The sequence below is a fragment of the Xyrauchen texanus genome, chromosome 17, assembly GCF_025860055.1.
Source record: "Xyrauchen texanus isolate HMW12.3.18 chromosome 17, RBS_HiC_50CHRs, whole genome shotgun sequence".
In the NCBI taxonomy this organism is placed as follows: Eukaryota; Metazoa; Chordata; class Actinopteri; order Cypriniformes; family Catostomidae; genus Xyrauchen; species Xyrauchen texanus.
In genome coordinates this window covers 15,440,226-15,459,655 of record NC_068292.1, presented here as the reverse complement: position 1 = coordinate 15,459,655, position 19,430 = coordinate 15,440,226, and the positions used below count along the sequence as shown (strand labels likewise).

At 42.3% G+C, this 19,430-nt stretch overlaps 1 pseudogene; it reads right to left on the bottom strand.

The window, feature by feature from the left end:
- The window catches only part of LOC127657621 (serine/threonine-protein kinase ULK4-like), a 287,951-nt pseudogene that overhangs the window by 166,887 nt on the left and 101,634 nt on the right, over nt 1–19,430 (bottom strand).

The following is a 19,430-nucleotide window of genomic DNA, read 5'->3' as shown; positions in this document are numbered from 1 at the left end:
TTAGACTACATATCACAGTCTAACTGTCTCTGGAACTGTTACTTTTAAGTAATATTACTTCAGACCTGTGAGACTTTAATCAAGAAGTGCAGTTACTGTCTGGTGTTTCATATGGCAATGTATAAATAAAGAGTTTTGTTGTCATTTTAAAAAGTGGAATTTTATAAAAGAATAAATTAAATATGCCATCACATTTCTTGTTTGTTAAAATTTTTTATTTAAAATGCTGTATATTTAGGATCTGTCACATTTAAATGTGTTTTTGTTTATGTTTTGTTTTCATGCTTTTTATTTTGAAATTTGTTTACTTCCTGTCCTCTTCCATTCCTGTGTTCAGACAGTTGAAATCTGAAATGATCTCATAATTTTGCAACAGACTGCAGATGGCAGTAAATACAATAATAATTGTATTTCTCATTTAATGAGAATATTAGTAGTTTCATAAAATAATTTTTCCTCAGAAGTACTAAAAGAATTACTGGAATCGTTACTGGAAATAAGGTACCGGAATCTGATTTGGAACCGGGATCGTTAAATCTTACGATTCCATCCCTAATCATATCTCATTTAAAATATCTTTGGGTTACGTGGAAGAAAGTCACAGAAGTTTGAGACGATATAAGTAAATAATAAGAAAATTATAATTTTTGGATGAACTATTCTTTTAGACAAAGAGAGAAAACTCATGGTGATTGGCTTACAAATTACAAGTCAAAGGACTTATCAGCTTATCATGTGTTTTATACATTTGTTAAGCTGCCGTTCGCCTGTACATGACGTTTCAGAATGCCAATTTCTGAAAAACCCTGAAATAAACAGTTTTCTTAAAGGGATAGATCACTCCAAAAAAATTATTCTCTCATCATTTACTCATACTCATGTCATCCCAAAAGTGTATGACTTTCTCTCACGAAGATTTTTTGAAAAATATCTCAGCTCTGTAGGTCCATTCAATGTGAATGGTGACCAGACATTTGTTACTCCAAAAATCACATAAGGGAAACATAAAAGTAATCCATATGTGTATAAATCCATATCTTCAGAAGCAATATAACAGTTGTGGGTGAGAAAAAATAACTAATTTGTTTTCTTTTTTTACTCTAAATCTCCACTTTAACTTTAACTTTCAGATGTGAAAGTGAAACTAAACAGGCACCACAAGTGACTTTCAGATGTAAAAGTGAAAGTGGAGGTTTAGAGTAAAAACAAAATCTCACCCACATCATATTACTTCTGAAGTTTTGGATTTAAGCTTGTGGATTAGTTTTTTGTTTCCTTTGTGTGATTTTTGGAGCTACAAAGGTCTGATCACCATTCACTTGCAATGTGAGGAAATACAAAATTATTAAAAAAAATATTGTTTGTATTCTGCTGAAGACAGAAAGTCATACACATCAGGGATGGCATGAGAGTAAGTAAATGATGATAGAATTTTCATTTTTGGGTGAACTGTTCCTTTAAGTGCATGAAGAAGGGATCACTTTTGGACAATAATCATGAGAAATCATAGCTAAAATGTAGATCTTAGAGTCTGACATAAAGTACACTCACCTAAAGGATTATTAGGAACACCATACTAATACTGTGTTTGACCCCCTTTCGCCTTCAGAACTGCCTTAATTCTACATGGCATTGATTCAACAAGGTGCTGAAAGCATTCTTTAGAAATGTTGGCCCATATTGATAGGATAGCATCTTGCAGTTGATGGAGATTTGTGGGATGCACATCCAGGGCACGAAGCTCCCGTTCCACCACATCCCAAAGATGCTCTATTGGGTTGAGATCTGGTGACTGTGGGGGCCATTTTAGTACAGTGAACTCATTGTCATGTTCAAGAAACCAATTTGAAATGATTCGAGCTTTGTGACATGGTGCATTATCCTGCTGGAAGTAGCCATCAGAGGATGGGTACATGGTGGCCATAAAGGGATGGACATGGTCAGAAACAATGCTCAGGTAGGCCGTGGCATTTAAGCGATGCCCAATTGGCACTAAGGGGCCTAAAGTGTGCCAAGAAAACATCCCCACACCATTACACCACCACCACCAGCCTGCACAGTGGTAACAAGGCATGATGGATCCATGTTCTCATTCTGTTTATGCCAAATTCTGACTCTACCATCTGAATGTCTCAACAGAAATCGAGACTCATCAGACCAGGCAACATTTTTCCAGTCTTCAACTGTCCAATTTTGGTGAGCTCTTGCAAATTGTAGCCTCTTTTTCCTATTTGTAGTGGAGATGAGTGGTACCCGGTGGGGTCTTCTGCTGTTGTAGCCCATCCGCCTCAAGGTTGTGCGTGTTGTGGCTTCACAAATGCTTTGCTGCATACCTCGGTTGTAGCAGTGGTTATTTCAGGCAAAGTTGCTCTTCTATCAGCTTGAATCAGTCGGCCCATTCTCCTCTGACCTCTAGCATCAACAAGGCATTTTAAGCCCACAGGACTGCTGCATACTGGATGTTTTCCCTTTTCACACCATTCTTTGTAAACCCTAGAAATGGTTGTGCGTGAAAATCCCAGTAACTGAGCAGATTGTGAAATACTCAGACCGGCCCGTCTGGCACCAACAACCATGCCATGCTCAAAATTGCTTAAACCACCTTTCTTTCCCATTCTGACATTCAGTTTGGAGTTCAGGAGATTGTTTTGACCAGGACCACACCCCTAAATGCATTGAAGCAACTGCCATGTGATTGGTTGATTAGATAATTGCATTAATGAGAAATTGAACAGGTGTTCCTAATAATCCTTTAGGTGAGTGTATATGACTGCCATGGGACAGTCTGCCATCTAAATCGGGACTTATGGTACAATGTAACAGGACGGCACAAACTGCAGTATACAGCCTGCTTAAGAAAAAGTTATTATATAAAGCCTTGCTGTACAGCCAGCAAATAGTAGATGACCCCCCCCCACACACACACACACATTCACTATTTTGACATACCAAGATCTCAAACTGAGACGTGATCATCATCTCTAGAGGTCCTAAGTAATGGTGCAAGACACAGTCTGAAGGGTGAGAATGAGAGGCCTCATGTTTGTGTTGTAGGGCCGTAATGATGCAAGGTCATTGGGCATGGTCCAGAACTGTAAGATATTGAGCTCTTTTCCATAAGGGCTGCCAAGCTCTGTTCTCTTAACACACTGGATGTGACCTTAGCCTGACCCTTGTGACTGATGAGTGCTGTGAGTGTCAGGTTAGTGTGTATTCTGTCAGTGATGCAAAGGCCAGAGATACTGTGGGACCACAGAGAGGACTTGTCACATAAATCTATGCATGGATGCACAAAAACACAAGCATGCTCCCATATTACAAGAGCACGATGTCTCTCAGAAGCACACAGCAGCTGAAGAGATCACGCAAGCAGGGCTCAAGGTTGAAAGAGGCTAGTAAAATTTCAAAGATGCAGACCAACCTGATACTGGGAAAACAACCAGCTATGCCCTCCAGCATTTTTCTTAATTCCAATGCAACACAAACATCCACTAGTCTCACGTAGCCAGACTTTTGACTATTGGCTACAGTCTGATCCACTTTGCAGCTTATTCTGGCCAAGAACCAACCGCTCAGATGGAGGTAAAGGGCCATCTGACTAACGTATAATGAATTCTAGTAGTCAAGTTTGGACACAATTATGGAACTTATATTCTTTTAGTGGAATCAAAGAAAGAATGGGTGTGACATAATTTTGAACGAAATCTGATAAAAAAAAGAAGTTGGTTCGGAACAGCTGGTTGGTGTAAACTTTTATGAAAACTTCATACCGACTGTTAAACACCTTCTTACTACCATTGGTCCATGTAGTCGGTGGGTGTGACATGGAGCTACTTTGACACAAACACTTTTCTCGGTTGCTTTATTTACTTAGTCGAGATCAGTCAACATGAACAACAATGGAGTGCAGAAAGTTGGTGCAAACTTGCCTACATGTGTATGATCATTCCCATTTTGACAACTCACTGCCTATTACCACCCAATGTCACCCACTGCAGCTTTGTGTTAATGGACATCTCAGTGAATCCTCCTCAGATGAGATAATGGTAGTGGAACTATCATGCCGACAGCTCTATCCGTTATACCCCTTTAAATGAGATGGCTCAATCTACCACTGAGTCTCCATGTCAAATTCTGGCTGAATGTAAGAGTGTATTTAATCAGCAGAGAGACTCATCAGCTCTGCGTACTGACAAACATCTTTCTCTGAGAACACATGATCCCTTCATATTAATTTTGCCGTGATTGAGTGTGTCAGCACTAAATCCAATTTTGCACTGTTTGGCAACTGGTAATAATCTATGTTTCCTGTATGTGTGTGTGTGTGTGTGTGTGTGTGTGTAAGAGAGAGAGAGAGAGAGCCTCAACTGGAAAGCTTTTTAATAGATCATTTCCTTCTTACACAGACAGTGATTATACACAGCGGAAGACAGGTAGGTACAGCCCATTCTTCCTTCATTACTGTATCTCTGCAGATGAAGCCATTTAATAAGGTGAAATGTGGATGGGAGTATGGCAAGATTATTAGAATTTAGTTTTAGGTTTCCATGATGTATTTGAACACACTGCACATTTACCTTGTTTAGATAGCTTTTACCTCCCCAATACTTACTACCCAAGGAAGGACGAAAATTTACTTCTTACTACACAGGCCAACACACACAAGTTCATATGCAGTATATATATATATATATATACACACACACATTAATTTACCTTCACTTAATGGACTTATCCATTTGCATTCATTTCTTGAATATGTACATGCCAGCTTGTGCGCATTTACTTATTTCAACAATCCCCTGATCTATTAAATCATAATCGGAAATACGTTTATTGACATATAGACACTCAAGGAAATCATACATATTTGTTCCAAGTACACACAAAAATTGACCATTAAACTGAACAATACAATTTGCAGATATGTGGGGACAAAATTTAACAACAATCCCACATATGTCAGCTTTCAAAAGAATGGTAGCAAGACATGCCATCAGAGCTAGTGGCATCTGTTCTCCACCGGACGGTGACACTGGAGGCAACATCTTCTTGTATGCTGGCATTTCAGGCAAAGTGACCTGAAACAGAAGACAAAGAGGTTCTGGAAATCCATGTTGGTTCTGCATTCAAGGAACTTGAGGCACACATGTTCAACCTACAACCATACAACAATCACATCTTCATACTCAAAGTGCATTGCAGAAAGCTGCACTAACATCAGGCTCCACTTCATAGCCAAGGAAACGTGCTGCATCACACTCCAAATGGCTTAGGAAAACTCTGGATAATCTTGTACTGCAAAAAAGAAGAAATAATGTACGTTTAATATAAAGGTGTTATGAATGAGCAGCGAGGCAGACGAGGAGGTGCGGATCCAAACGCAGTTGACTTTATTGAAAGATCAAATAAACAAATAAACACAAAAGAAAAACCCACAATGGGGAAACAGGAAACTAAAATACAGAGAACTCGGGCAGGGAAAACACACCAGGCTAACAACACTCAACGACAGACAAGGAGAGAACAAGAAGCAGGGCTTAAATACACAGGGAGTGATGACTAAATGGGACACAGGTGAGAACAATGAACAAAATGGCAGTGATGATGACAGGTGGATACTGGGAAGTGTAGTTCTTTTAACAACAGACTAGTGAGACAGTGGAGCTAAACAAGGGACAAAAGTGAACCTATGGAGTGCAAAAGTGACAAAAATGGTAAACAAAAAGGGCAACAGTGAAACAAGACAAGGTAAACAAAAAGGGCAACAGTGAAACAAGACAAGGTAAACATAACAGAGCCCCCCCTCAAAGGATCGGATTCCAGACGATCCTAAAGAACAAAAAACCAAGGACAGAAAACCCACAAAAAACAAAATGAGGGCACAAGGGGCAGACAGGCAGACCGGGGGTGGGGGGGTACAAGAACAAGAAGGCAGTCCAAGGGGCACAGAGGGCAGGCAGGAAGTCCAAGGGGGCAACGAGGGGTAGACAGGCAGTCCAAGGGGGCAACGAGGGGAAATGAGACGGTCCACGAGGGCACAAAGGGAAATGAGACCGTCCACAGGGCCAATTAGGCAGTCCCTGGGGGCACAAAGGGACAGGTTGAGAGGGCCAGGGAGGTATCGACCGGGCAGGGACAGGTTTAGATGGCCCGGGGGCTGGCCATAAGGCAAGGGCCGGCTCAGGGGGCCTAGGAGGAGGCCACAGGACAGAGGCCGGTTTTGGTGGCCTAGGAGATGGCCATGGGGCAAGGACCGGTTCAGGAGGTCTGGGAGCTGGCCACAGGGCAAGGATAGGTTCAGGAGGCCTGGGGGTTGACCACGGGATGTGGGTAGGCTTGGGGGACCTGGGTGGTGGCCGCCGGATAGGGACCGGCGGAGCCGCGTGAGGCGGAGCCAAGGAGGACTTCGGAGGCGGAGCCGTAGAAGACTTGGGAGGCGGCGCCGAAGGAGGCGTAGGCAGGACCGTGGGGGGCTTAGGAGGCGGAGCCGAGGGAGGCCCAGGAGGCCGAGCCGGGAGAGGCGGAGCCGGGAAGGAACTAGGAGGCGAGGGAGGCTTTGAAGGCAGAGCCGGGAGGGGCGCCGGAGGCGAGGCTGAGGGAGGCTCCGGAGGCGGAGCCGAGGGTGGCTCTTGCGGCGGGGCCGAGGGAGGTGGCGACGTAGGAGGTTCTTCAGGCTGTGAGCTGGAAGGCTTCGGAGGTGGAGCCGAGGAAGGTTGAGCCGTAGGTGGCTCGAGAGGCAGAGCCGTGGGAGGCGGAGACGTAGGAGGCTCGGGTGGCGGAGCCGTAGGAGGCTCGGAGGCGGAGCCGCAGGAGGCTGGGCCATAGGAGGCGGAGCCCTAGAAGGCTCGAGAGACTTGAGGGGCGGAGCCCTGGTAGGCTCGAGAAGCTTGAGGGGCGGAGCCCTAGAAGACTCAAGAGACTTGGGAGGCGGAGCCCTGGAAGGCCCGAGAGGCTTGAGAGGCGGAGCCCTGGAAGGCCCGAGAGCCAGCGTCAGTAGCCATAACCGTCCAAAGGCCAGCGCCAGTGGTCACGCTGAAGCTCGGAAGCCCGTCTTCTCTCCCTCCTCCGGGCAGACGAAGAGGGCCGCGCTGGCTCGTGGAAGACGACAGACGTGAGGGTGACCTCGTTGACAGGTGGAGTTGGTGTTAGAGGGGGCGCCGGGGGTGGCTGAAGAGACACCACTGTGGACGGTGAGGCAGGGTCCTTCTCAGCAACGCCCACCGCGAGCGGTGAGTTGCACACCAGTAGGGTTGCCACCAGGAAGTCGCGGAGGGTCCAGCCACGTGTCGCCTGTGGCAGCCGCTCCTTCAGTGCGGGGTGCAGATTGCCCCTGAAGAAGACCACCAGAGAGGTGGTGGTCCTCTATAGGGCGGTCTTCTTGTTTCAAGCAGAGCAGGTCGTAATTCGCTCGTTGAACCGCTGGATCCATAGTGTTCTGTCGTTCTGTTATGAATGAGCAGCGAGGCAGACGAGGAGGTGCGGATCCAAACGCAGTTGACTTTATTGAAAGATCAAATAAACAAATAAACACAAAAGAAAAACCCACAATGGGGAAACAGGAAACTAAAATACAGAGAACTCGGGCAGGGAAAACACACCAGGCTAACAACACTCAACGACAGACAAGGAGAGAACAAGAAGCAGGGCTTAAATACACAGGGAGTGATGACTAAATGGGACACAGGTGAGAACAATGAACAAAATGGCAGTGATGATGACAGGTGGATGCTGGGAAGTGTAGTTCTTTTAACAACAGACTAGTGAGACAGTGGAGCTAAACAAGGGACAAAAGTGAACCTATGGAGTGCAAAAGTGACAAAAATGGTAAACAAAAAGGGCAACAGTGAAACAAGACAAGGTAAACAAAAAGGGCAACAGTGAAACAAGACAACGTAAACATAACAAAAGGTCAGGAGCCGGTTGCACCAGCTATACGCAAGTTAAAACTTAGCGTAGTTGTGTTGTAAATGGGCACTAAGTCACAATTTACGCACTACTAAATATTTGAGCGTTGCACCAAACTTCGGTAGGACGTAACCCTACGTATAAATTAAATATTTACGGAAGACTCCGACCAGGTGTAACTGATGGAATAAAAAAGCAGACTGATATTTTATGACATCAATGAGCTCATGTTTTGCATGACAGGCATCAGTCATTTCAACATATAGTATAACGTTGACATATACGAAAGAGAAAAAACCTTACTTTTAAGCGTCTCTTCAGCATGAAACCATTCAAACGGTGCAGCTTTCAGGATGCGTTGTCCGATGTCAAGTTTTAACACACGGGCATGTGGTCAGCCAAGGACAAAAAAGAAGGAAGGCTGCAACCCCAGCGAACTGAACCCCCCATTTCTCATTTTGCCACACAAAATACAAATAATTGTAATTACTCAATTCTGATTGGCAATTTTAGTTTTTACACATTTTTAACAAAACAATTCACAAGGTAGGAACCTAATAATGAAAATTAGGGGTCTTAATTGTGAAATTTGGCTGACAATTAATTGTCAAACAAATAATTGTGATTATTTGCCTGTTTTAGGTGTTTCATGAATATGACGATTAATTACATACAAACTCACTAAGTCATTTACACATATTCAGCTTGGGTCATATAATAAAATAAGGGTATGATTTCCTTTTCAGGCTTAAAAAACATATAATTGACAGTCAAATATAAAAGTATCACATTTAAAATAATTAAAATAATATTTTAATTATCAAAATATGTCTTTCAAGAGAGCTGCTCTTGTGACGTCCGCAGTAGCAGTTACGTGAGCAAACAAGTTTGAACATCAACCATAACAAAATCAAATTGAAGTTCATGGCTTTTTAATACTTCTGTGTACAAATATGAAGGCTGCTTATTGGATCAATGCAGGTAAACATCAGATTATGCGACTACGCTTTACGGAAAGCTTACAACCTACTAATTAAGACTTTCCTTAAGAACAGGTGGTGCAACCAAATTAAGCACTGTCTTAGTAACAAACTAACTAGTAGTTACAAAGCCCTTAGTGTAAACTTTACATCCCAACTTATGTAAGAACTTACGCACGGCGGTTCGCTGTCCTTTTCTGCATATCGTGGCGCCGTTTTGTGATCCGTTCTCAATTTAGCTTATCACGTCCGACACAGCAGCCCGCTCGGTTCTCCCCATGGCCCGTCCACCCTGATCGCCCCCAAAGTGTGTCGGCCCACCAGGAAAATGCCTGGTATGCCAGATTACCATTCCAGCCCTGCTCTTTGTCAATTCCAATTGACCACTTTAGAAATTATACCCGTGAGCTGGGCCGTATTCAGGCTTGCACTGCAAAAAGTACAAATAACACAGAAAATGCAAGTCCACGTTATATTCATCATATGTAACCGGTGTTGATCTGTAAGTAAATGTTCAACTTAACCAAAAAAAGCTAACTTGGGGAGTTATACTGTTATTCATTGTGGTTATTTTCCTAAGTTAACGTAAGCTACAAAGCTAATATTAATTTAGCCTAAGAAAATACGTTTATGAACGTATTTAAAAACTTTAATAAAAACTTTAATAAAAACTTTAATAAAAACTTAATAATAAAAACTTTAAAGCCTGCAAAACATATGTTTGAAAATGTCTACTGATATCTTACCTCAATTACATACACTTGTTTCTATTGAGGTAACACGTGCGCCGCTGAACGTAATGCCGCTGCAATAAAGAGTAACATAACACGCTCACACTTAGAATAAGGAGGGGGGGGAATCAGGATCCAAATAAATTACTAATTGCATATTTAGGAAGATGCATATCCAGACGTAAAAATTTGTTTTAATGTGACTGGATAGGTAAAAATGACTCACCAAATCAGACGATTTCCCATTGAGACCTATAGGACTACAGAATGTTAGGGAATACCAAGATGGTGGCACAGTAACTTCACTGTTGTGATGCCATGAGCAATCCAGTTAAATATAGAGATCAGTGGGTTAGGCCCTACAATGAAGGTTATACAGAATGTACCATATTTGTGCAGATCAAAAACCTTATATATAAATAAGGTAAAGAGAGCAATGCCTGCCACAAACACACACCTGTGAGGTGAGTAGATATAGCACCACAGCCATTATGGGGAGACTCTGCTTAAGCTGACAGGCCTGCAAAGGAGAGGGGCGTTTTCGTCCCACAATGCTTCCCAACACGGACAGGATGTCATCTACAAAGAGCCCACATAAACAGAGGCAGTGAGAAATCAGCCAATCACAAACAAATCTTCATGATCATTCTGGGCACGAGGCCGGAGTATGCGAGCAGGTGTGCTCAGCAGGTGCGTATCTTTGTCATGAATAAAACCCGCAGGAAGGAGGTAAACCAGTTTAAACCAGTTTTATTAGGGAGGGGTGGCATATAGCGGCATTGATTCACAAATGAAAAAGAAGAAACAGGTCGATACTTAAGAGCCTGCTCAAGTATTCAATCAGAGAGGTAATTAAAGAGAGGCCAATCAAATTCAATGTTCATTCTCATTGCCCCCTGCCTTGTTTTGCCCATTTCTCTCCTGTGAATTCTTTGTGTTCAATCTCCTATTTTTTTATTGATTTACTCAGAATTGCTGGCAATTCGTGCACAGTGTGACGGATGAAGAGGGTCAGACATTTTGACAGGTATTCATTGCCGCTTTGTTGCTCCTTCCCGGGCGTCGCCTTTCAGACGTCTCTATCAATGTACATCACTAACCTGAGAGAAGGGACGGCAATACATTATTATTCATCTGCAGACACCAAGTCCAAACAGAGCGAGAGAGAGATCTGAAACGTACAATGAGGGAGAGGATAGATGCTTTTAATCAATTACACTCAACAGCTGGAGACGTGACAGAACGGAGATGAAATGTTGTTGATCCTGAAACAATATCAGGAAGGGAATGAGATTTATCTGTCCGGATGAAAGGACCAGAGAAAAACAAGATGCATCTGGCATGGAATTGGATTTGAAGGGTATAAGGTATTAACATTGGAGGCAGAATTAGAGAAGAATGTAAGTGACCTGCAAACACGCAAACTGTCACATAATAATTCAAAATGATTAATGAGGTTAGTTCTTGAACAGCAATTTGATTTAAAGGTGTTTATTAAAAAAGCACACTATCAGTCAAAAGTCTGAACATGCCTTACTGACCTTACAAATCCTTTGATATTTAGGCTTAGGCTTAAATAATTGAAATTAGTTTTGGAGACAAATAAAAACTGCATTTAAAATTTCAAAGACTAAAAATTTTAATGAATAAAATATTTGAAGTTGGACCAGACAGTGAAGTAAAACAAGTGGCTAGCATATATGCGACCTCCTTAAATACTGTTTAATACATTGCCATTGGACGCATACCTGGTGCGATGGATCGAATCGCAATTTTGGATCCCCTTTGTATATTAGCTATGTGACGAACTGGACATTTCCCACTTACCTGAGGTAAGATCGAGTCTGGGACCAAACTCTCTGTATGGACACCTTTAGGGGGCTTCACGCTCTACCTTAGGCTCTCTGGTGCTATCCCCCTAACTATGTATCCTCCATGGGGACACAGTTCCGTTAGGTTTTTTTCAGCAGAGGCTGAATCACAGCATGTTTAAAACTGCCAGGGACTGCTCCATTTCTCAAAGAACTGTTGATTATGACCAGCATAATGGAGGCAACAGTACTAAAACGATCTTTGAGAAGCTGTGATGGTATGACATCCATGGGAGAATTTGTAGGTTTCATTAACAAAATTATATCCGACAGTAGAGCAGATGAAACAGAGTCAAAGTGACTAAAGGAACTGGAAGCCAGTGTGGGTTCAGAGTGCATCACAGCTGGGCCCATTATATGTGTTCTAATGGCTGGAGAATGAAGACTTCACCCTCAAGAGGTAAACCAGGTGTGAGAAGATATGATCAAACTGCCGTATCTCTTTGCATCACCTGAAAACTTTCACTCATTTCCATCTGAACCCGTTTCAAAAGTGAAACCGCTAGAGAGAGACTCAGCGTTTGTCTGGCCATTCAGCAAGCTGCAGACAGGTATGCTTAGAGACTGAATGTCAGCCAGAGAAAATAATAGTTTTGAGATTTTAAACTTCAGTAAATTAAACTTTAGCATTCAATATGTTTTATATATGTTTGTATAGTGTCTAAAAATGCATTTGCATTGTACACTTAAGTTTCTTTTGCCAATAAAGTTTGATATGAATTGATTTGATCACATTTGATGGATCAAATTTATTGAAATCAATAATGCCCATTTGATCCTATTATTAAAAAAATTCCACTGGAAAATAGCATAAGATTTTGCCCAAATTGTAATTACAACATGTCCATTGATTTTATTACATGTATACACATACTTGTATAAAAGATTAATACCTGCAAAAATATGTCTAATTAACTATATCGCCAAAAAACAAACAAAAGTAAAAGTACACAGTCAAACAGCATGCAGCTGCTACTAGATTGCTAGCGAATTATAATTTTTTTTATCTTGTTTGTTTTTTTATTGAGATTTGAATCACGCTACTGTCACAGATCCACCAGACTCCCTTTCTCACTCCACACTCCGCACTCTCTCCATCACTGCTGATACAGCGCTCACTCTCCCCTGAGTTTTGATCACATGCACCTGCACATCATTAGTGAATAATCAAGGACTGCATTTATACCCCGCTTTCACGCACACTCTTGGTCTGTTCTAGTTGATGTTTGCTCAGAATCTCCGGACTTCCTAGTATTGACGAACTTACCTGGTGTTACTTACCTGGTGTTACTTACCTGGTGTTACTTACCTGGTGTTATTTACCTGGTGTTACATTCTGTGGATATTTACCTCACTGTTGTTCTCCTTGTCTGGGTTTGTGTGTTGGTTCCTCTTCCGGTTATTGTCCAGAGTTGTGACTCTTCTGCTTCTTCAAAGTTACCTGCAATGGTCAAAGGACTGTTGTGAGTTATCTATTCATCTGTACATCACATTATTTCCCTATCTGGAAGTTTCTTACCTGCTGTTTGCAACACCACTCTACCTGGATTTACTCCCCTGTTGTTTACATCGCTTTTTCATTCACCTGTTAAAACCCTGCTGTTGAGTTCATATCCCTGCCTCCATAATTTTCTCCATGACCGCTACTTGTATGGTCAGGGAATTAAAATGATCTTTCACTTACCCCTTCAAAAAATCCACAGACAAGCGTTAAAGGGAAAGTTCACCCAAAATAAAATCTATCATTATTTACTCACCCTCCAGTTGTATATGATTTTCTTTCTTCTGCTGAACACATTTGAAGAAAAATACCTTTAATACATTAAAATGCAAGTGAAGGGAGATTTGAAACTCAAAAAATTCAATTCAATTGAAACTAAAAAAAAATCACATTTAGTTAGCATAAATGTCATCCATACTATTTCAGCAGTAAAATGAATGACTTCTAAAGTCACAATCACTTTTGGTGCAAAAAAATATCAATATTTAAGTACTTTTTATCACGAGGGTGAGTAAATAATGAGAGAATTTTCATTCCCTGTCTGTCAATCACTCGACGTTGTGTCAATGCAGTGACACTAGGGGTTTGCTCTTGGGAGCCCCAATTACCTTTGCTTTTTTCAGAAACGGACAATGAAAATTGGCAAGTGAAAGTTTGTTCACTTCAGACCAAACCGACTGCATTTACATTAACGCCTCATCAAGATGGGCATTGGCAGAATTATAAAGTGTATTTGACCATATAGGCGCAAACCCGCATTAGCGCTCAAACATTAGCCGCCTGTCATCAAACAGCACGCAGCTACAGATGTCAGAAAATAAAAAGTACATCTTTTATATTTTATCTAGATCAACCAACTAGTGGTTGTCTTGCTATCGCAATTGATGTAATGAACATCCCTGTTCTAGATGTAGAACATCGGCTAAGTATAGAAAATTACTCAAAATGTATCATTGATATCGAGGACATCTGTCTCTTTTTTTTCAGGAAAACATCAAGATTGTTTTATCGCCCAGCCTGGTTGATAATATTGCCTTAATCTCTTACATCAACCCAATAATCTCAGTGATAGTGTTATATTACACAATATGTTATAGACACAGAATCATGTGGCAGAAATATGAAATTGAACTTGATATGTGTGGCAGCGGGGGCGTGGTCAAGCGCCCGTCCGGGAGAGAAAAGCGGTAAGGGCGCTCACACCTGAGCTAAAATGATGACTAACACCTGTGTCTAATTTCAGTAACATGAGGAGAGCGGCATAAAAGGGCAGCAGCGACGGAGCATGAGAGGCCCGACAACCCGTCCAAGGAAAAAACCTACAACACCGATATTGTGTATAATTAATAGAGAAATAAAAAGCTTACCCCTTAAGCTGACGCCTGTTTCCGTCCCTTCCTTTGGCGGTTGTCACAATATGTTTCTTAAAATTAGAGACAGGATTAATGCTGATATCTGGCTTGAGCAAGTTAAACTCACATGACACAATCAAGCAATTGGCATTTTTCCCTGCAAAAAGACCTTTCATGTGCGGCCGAGATGTTCAGGTGTTGAGCTGTGTTTGAGGCATCCACCACATCCATAACAGTTCATAACAGGCACTCGATCTACAGCTGCTATTCAAGTTTTTTGCATGTGATTTGATTTCACAGGAGTCACAAGACTCTCCCTAGCCAATCATGTTGGTAGATACAAATTAAATCAGGACAGGGTAGTAACGAACACAGATGGTAGGAAAACCATTTTAAAAGTACAATGTAGAGTGGAGGAGGGCGGGGCCAGGCTGGAACAACATACGCCTGGTCCCCAATCAGCCTGATGGGGGCGCACGCACGAGGGATAAAGACGGCCGGTGGTGGTGGTGGTGATGATGATGATGACGACGACAACGGTTCGAGAGAGAGAGAGAATGACATGGAGCTGCTCTGTTTATGTTTGTGTGTTTTTTGTTTATTATTAAAACTATTATTTATATTTTCCAAGCCGATTCTTGCCTCCTCCTTGCCCATTAACCGCTTTACATACAGTTACAGCATTTAAAATGTACTCAAGTAAGATTATACACATTTTTAAACTACTTAAAGAACAATTCCTGGGGGAAACTACTTAATTACTGTAACTTGAGTATTTTTAATTCGATACTTTACACCTGTTACGATGTGGATGAAGACAGAGGCAGACGAGGAGGTGGGATCTACGTGCGGTTCTTTATTTAAATCAAAGTGAAGACAAAATACATAGGAACAAAAGAAAACATCCACGGGGGGACAAAACTGAAACTAAAACAAGAAAACATCGAGGGTACACGGAACTTGATGAGCAAGATGGGATAACAACGGCGAAACACGAAGAGCAACCATAACATAAACATTCAACAACATTCACAAACAACATCCAACAGAACGATCAACCACAATGGATCTAGCGGTTCTTCGGGCAAGCTGCCGCCTCCTAGATTTGAGGCAAGGAAGCCGCCCTGTGGAGGATCATATTAGAGACTTCCTGGACCTGGCGAGTGCCACCGACTTCCCTGACTCCTCCCTGGTGGTGTTCTTCCGGGCCGGCCTGGCCGGTTCGCTCAAGGAGCGGTTGCCATCGGCGACGCGCAGCTGGACGCTCCGCGATTTTGTGGAGGAGACGCTGCTGGCATGTGGCTCGCCATTCACTGTGGGTGTAGTGGAGGAGGATCCTGCCTCTCCTCCCACAGTGGTGACCCTCCAGTCGTCCATGGCTCGTCCTGTTTCTCCTGCCCGTGGATGTTTTTCATGTTCATGTTGTTTTCCCCTCGTGGATATTTCTTTGTTCCTGTTTGTTTGCCCTCACTTTGATTTATAATAAAGAACCTGCATTTAGATCTCCACTCCTCGTCTGCATCCGTAACCACACCCCTGGAATTGACTAAGATGTTCTAAGATCATTCCGTACTATTCAAGTGCTAAAATGGTGCCGTTCTGCCAATGGTACAGATAGGTCTTTAAAAATAGCTTGTCAAGAGCAGCCTCTCCTCATCTCTGAGTGAGAGAAATTAGCTTGTGAGAGGGTGAGATCCACAGCACCAGCAGTGACAGCCAGTCTCTGCCCCCGAGCCCATGCTAATTAAGAAACATCGTTAATTAACTTGTTTGCAACCGGCACTGCACACTTCTATACAATCAGTGCCTCAATATTTCCCCGTAAGCAAGTCAGTTTCTCCCAGCCCCTCACAACACGTGCATGCATATGGACACACAAAAACAAACACGCACACGTTTCTGCTGAGGCGTGTCTCTCAAATTAGACAAGGATGTAAAAGTGAGAAAATTGCACACAGGCCAGCAGTATGGGGAGGAAATACACCCAGCAATTACACAAGAGGTTAAAAGTTAGTTTGGACAAACTAGAGGGAACACACTGGATTAAACTCCAATAAGAGAGCAATCGCCGACTTAACTAGCACACTCGGTGAAGATGAGAACTGGGACAGGGACATAAACAGCAGGTATTAAACCAAATTAAAGCATGACCTATAGTTGGCATTAAAATCAGTTAAGAGAGCTCATTTCAATGTCCAAAGCACCAACACACAAGATTTAATCTTCTCTTTGAATTAGTTGCTAAGTAACTCTACTCTGTTGCATAGTAATTGGCACTGAAATGAAAACATAGAAGGTCTGTGTTTGGGGATATTCTTGTTAAAGCAGGAGAATACTCCTAAAAGTCCAGTAAAAAGAATTGTGTGACTGGTAAGAAATATAGGATAATAAAACCTAAAGAACAACAATAGCTAGATATCCAAAGAGTAAATTAATTATATGGAATTATTTTTATGATAATATTTAAAGGGGTCATATCATAATTTTATCATAATTTAGATATTTTCTTTTTCTCAGCAAAACAGTCATATGCTGCCTTCAAGTGCTACTATAATTATTTTAAATATTTATGCAATTGGCAGAAGCTTTTATACATTTGATCAGTTTGTGTGTTCCCTGGGAATCGAACCCATGATCTTGGCATTGATAGCACCATGGCTAGTTGAGCTACAGGAAACTCCAAACATTAATTAAAATCTTTATCTTGACTTATTCTGTTATCTGACTGCCAGGAGTTGAGATGTTTTTAAGGACTTTTTGGATTAAAATAGTTGACACTTTTTACATACTATTAAAAAAATTGTAGGCAGTATACAGTGTACATTACAGTGAATAAGTATTCTATACTGAACATAACCAACTCAATATAATTTCCTCAACATGAATATAACAGTCAGAATCGCTCATTGTGGTTGTATTTATTTATTTGTGCTTAAAAAATAACTGAAAGCATTAAAAAAAACAACAAAAAAAAAACGTTTTTGCCCTTTATGTCCTCTTTACCTGACCTGAAAACTATCCGGCCCTGATTTCTAAATTACAGTTGTAATACATTCTGTGTATATGATATTGTGCGTTGGTTTTATTTTTAACCATCTTTGCATACAGTAGCTTCCCTTTATTTCTCCCTGCACCTAAAAATACATACTTCCCTGCTATTGTTACGCTTGCAGATGAAGGCAGACGTGGAAACAGGATCTAAACGCAGTGTAACTTTATTGATACGGAAAAAGCTTAAATAGACAAAACCAAAACAAAGGAAATACCCGCAATGGGGAAATAAACCAAAAACATGGAAAACATATGTGGAGTTAACAAGAAGGATAAACATACAAAGACCACAGAAACAGGCGTCCACAAACATCAACGATAGACAAGGGAATGGAGAACAAACAGGGTTTATATACACTGGAGACATGATGATGACAAACTACAATCAGGTGAGCACAATGACACAGGGCTGGCAGTGATGAGGGCCGGGGATCATAGGAAGTGTAGTTTTGGACTGAAGTGAAAGCCAGGGCAGACAACAAGGGAATCGTGACAACTATATAGTATGCCAAAAGCAGTTTTCAAATGATGAGCTCCAGGTTGCTCCGGGGGGATTGTCCCTGTAATAAGGGCTCTGTAAGTCGCTTTGGATAAAAGCGTCTGCCAAATGTAAATGAGTACGAGGATACAGGCAAACTGATGTTTTTGAGACTTTAAATTTCAGCAAATTAAATTTCAGCAAATTAAACTTCAGCATTCAGTATGTTTTATATCTGTATGTAAAGTGTCTAATGATGCATTGGCAATGTACACTTAAGTTTCTCTTGCCAATAAAGTTTGATATGAATTGAAACTGCCCATTTGATCCTATTATCAAAAAAGTCCACTGGAAAACACCAGAAGACTTTGTTCAAATTGTAATTACAACATATCCACTGATTTTAAGGCATGTTTACATATATGATACTTGTATCAAAGATTAACACGTAAAAATGTGTCTAATTAACTACTTTGAGCTTAAATGGCTGAATTTGATTTCTTCTAACCTAGGCAGAGAAAATGTGTGCCTAGTTAATCTAAGGTAATCTAGTCACTTCCCCATCAAACAGTTCTCTTATGAGAGGTAAGCTAGCTTACGCTACGGGAAAGATTAATCTTTTCTGAGATACTGAAGCCAAAAAATTATCCTTAATTTTGTATCCATTGTTAACGCAGTGCAGCAGCTGCATACCTTGAGCGGGCTAGCTAGCGAGCTCATTGGTTGCTCTGCGGCAACTGCTGCAGCCTATAGACGAACTTGAGTGAACTCGCGTCCAATGAGAGGCGCTCGCGCCGTCACTGTATCAAAGCCCGCCAGAATGGGCGTGGCTAGAGTGCATATAAGCGTAAGTTCGTAGGCTGGAACCCTGATTTTCATCTATTCAGCGAAGCTCTTCGCATCTCTGAACTGCAGAAGCCGCGTCGCCGTTCGAGGGGCATCTAGCAAGCTTGGACAGCGCTCGAAGAAGCCGGCCGTCTTCGCCACCTTCAGCCATCCTGCGAGCTACGCCATCGGGCGACGTATCCTTTTTAGAGCAAGCTAGTTCCTCAGCGAACTTCACAAAAAGAGCAACGAGCGTCTTTTTAAAGATGCCTCGCACCACCTGCGCCTCATGCCGCGCCCCTCTCAGCGCCGGAGACCGCCATCTCATCTGCGCTCTCTGCCTGGGACTGGAACATGCAGAGCTCGCCCTCGCTGACAGAGAATGCGACCTCTGCGAGGAGCTTCCGATGTCGACCCTGCGGGCTCGACTCGAAGCACTCAAGACCGAAGCCGCCGCGCCGCCTTTCGTTTCGCCACGCAGAAAGAAGCGCCGCTCCCAAAGGCTGCCGGAACCGGTGTTAGAAGCGACTACCTCGCCGGAGCCTCTCCCTCGAGCCTCGCTTTCACCCTCCCGCCCCCGGGACGCGCAGTTGCCGCCGAGCGGCCGCACTGTTGCCATCTCGGATGACGAGGCAGAGGATAAGGGCTGCTGTTCCATCATGGCTTCGGACAGCGAGGAGTGGTCAGGCTCCCAAGCCTCCTCCTCGGCCCAGGAATCCAGCAGGACCCGCGC